The 2,500-nt window shown below is 37.9% G+C and overlaps 1 protein-coding gene across 1 annotated transcript in view; it reads right to left on the bottom strand.

Moving 5' to 3' along the window:
- The window catches only part of pfn1 (profilin 1), a 5,402-nt gene extending 5,387 nt beyond the window's left edge, over window positions 1-15 (bottom strand). The window contains exon 1 of the mRNA XM_074624488.1: window positions 1-15. This exon is cut by the window's left edge and continues 139 nt beyond it. The gene's annotated coding sequence lies outside the window, so the exon portion shown is untranslated.
- Window positions 16-2,500: the final 2,485 nt, after the last annotated feature.

Genomic DNA, 2,500 nt, shown 5'->3' with positions numbered 1-2,500 from the left:
CCCCCCCCCTCCACCCTCGCTCTCACCTAGGAAGTAGAAAACAAGGAAGTGTTCAACTGATGTCAAGTCTGAACCTACAGACAGCAACTTAAAGTAGTGAGGACGGACAGAGTGTCCTCACTTTAATATATAAAGTCCTCACTTAATAATGTCCTCACTTTACTATAAAGTCTTGTTTCAGTCTCTTTGTAGTTGTTTGAGTCTCTTTGTAGTTGTTTTAGTCTCTTTGTAGTTGTTCTGAGTCTCTTTGTGGTTGTTTTGAATCTTTGTGGTTGTTTTGTGTCTCTTTGTGGTCGTTTTGAGTCTCTTAATGGTTGTTTTGAATCTTTGTGGTTGTTTTGTGTCTCTTAATGGTTGTTTCAGTCTCTTTGTAGTTGTTTTAGTCTCTTTGTAGTTGTTCTGAGTCTCTTTGTGGTCGTTTTGAATCTTTGTGGTCGTTTTGAGTCTCTTAATGGTTGTTTTGAATCTTTGTGGTTGTTTTGTGTCTCTTAATGGTTGTTTTAGTCTCTTTGTAGTTGTTTTAGTCTCTTTGTAGTTGTTCTGAGTCTCTTTGTGGTCGTTTTGAATCTTTGTGGTCGTTTTGAGTCTCTTAATGGTTGTTTTGAATCTTTGTGGTTGTTTTGTGTCTCTTTGTGGTCGTTTTGAGTCTCTTAATGGTTGTTTTGAATCTTTGTGGTTGTTTTGTGTCTCTTAATGGTTGTTTTAGTCTCTTTGTAGTTGTTTTAGTCTCTTTGTAGTTGTTCTGAGTCTCTTTGTGGTCGTTTTGAATCTTTGTGGTCGTTTTGAGTCTCTTTGTGGTCGTTTTGAGTCTCTTAATGGTTGTTTTGAATCTTTGTGGTCGTTTTGAGTCTCTTAATGGTTGTTTTAGTCTCTTTGTAGTTGTTTTAGTCTCTTTGTAGTTGTTCTGAGTCTCTTTGTGGTCGTTTTGAATCTTTGTGGTTGTTTTGTGTCTCTTTGTGGTCGTTTTGAGTCTCTTAATGGTTGTTTTGAATCTTTGTGGTTGTTTTGTGTCTCTTAATGGTTGTTTTAGTCTCTTTGTAGTTGTTTTAGTCTCTTTGTAGTTGTTCTGAGTCTCTTTGTGGTCGTTTTGAATCTTTGTGGTCGTTTTGAGTCTCTTAATGGTTGTTTTGAATCTTTGTGGTTGTTTTGTGTCTCTTAATGGTTGTTTTAGTCTCTTTGTAGTTGTTTTAGTCTCTTTGTAGTTGTTCTGAGTCTCTTTGTGGTCGTTTTGAATCTTTGTGGTCGTTTTGAGTCTCTTAATGGTTGTTTTGAATCTTTGTGTTGTTTTGTGTCTCTTTGTGGTCGTTTTGAGTCTCTTAATGGTTGTTTTGAATCTTTGTGGTTGTTTTGTGTCTCTTAATGGTTGTTTTAGTCTCTTTGTAGTTGTTTTAGTCTCTTTGTAGTTGTTCTGAGTCTCTTTGTGGTCGTTTTGAATCTTTGTGGTCGTTTTGAGTCTCTTAATGGTTGTTTTGAATCTTTGTGGTTGTTTTGTGTCTCTTAATGGTTGTTTTAGTCTCTTTGTAGTTGTTTTAGTCTCTTTGTAGTTGTTCTGAGTCTCTTTGTGGTCGTTTTGAATCTTTGTGGTCGTTTTGAGTCTCTTAATGGTTGTTTTGAATCTTTGTGGTTGTTTTGTGTCTCTTTGTGGTCGTTTTGAGTCTCTTAATGGTTGTTTTGAATCTTTGTGGTTGTTTTGTGTCTCTTAATGGTTGTTTTAGTCTCTTTGTAGTTGTTTTAGTCTCTTTGTAGTTGTTCTGAGTCTCTTTGTGGTCGTTTTGAATCTTTGTGGTCGTTTTGAGTCTCTTTGTGGTCGTTTTGAGTCTCTTAATGGTTGTTTTGAATCTTTGTGGTCGTTTTGAGTCTCTTTGTGGTTGTTTTGTGGTTGTTTTGTGTCTCTTTGTGGTCGCTAGATTGTCTTTCCAACAACTAAATGTTGACATCATTTCACCGAGAGGCTCTGAGCGGTAGGCCTGATTAGTAATCCATCCATGCCACGCAGCACCCACCCACCCCCCATTGCAATGCAATGCATTGTGGGACTTGCAGTTCGGCACTGGTGATCAACCAGTATTCAGATATTAACGCTACATTAACACAGTGTTTCTATCGGCTTAGGATGGATCAGGTTTCTGTTCATACACGCTGCATTCCACACACACACACACACACACACACACATACCTGAGCCAGTTTAGACCTGTGGATGTGAGGAGGGACACCAACATGTTAGTACTCGGTCCATCCACCTCACTGCTGCACATGAGTCAGTGGTAACACTTAGTAGTACTGCATGTACTTGTACTGCTAACACATCCATGATTAGCTGTTCACTCATTCATGATGTGAAGTCAATGATTCTAATCTACTAGTGTCAGAGGATGATTATATAACAGGAGTTACTCCAGGCTGTAGAAGTATTAGTACAAGCAGTAGTACTTCAAATACTACAATCAGAAACAGAAAGAGCAGTATTAGACATGACATGTAACTAAGTACATATCAG

The sequence above is a fragment of the Sebastes fasciatus genome, chromosome 22 (genome assembly GCF_043250625.1).
Source record: "Sebastes fasciatus isolate fSebFas1 chromosome 22, fSebFas1.pri, whole genome shotgun sequence".
Taxonomy (NCBI): domain Eukaryota; kingdom Metazoa; phylum Chordata; class Actinopteri; order Perciformes; family Sebastidae; genus Sebastes; species Sebastes fasciatus.
The sequence above is the reverse complement of the archived record's forward strand: the minus strand, read 5'-3'. Positions and strand labels throughout refer to the sequence as shown.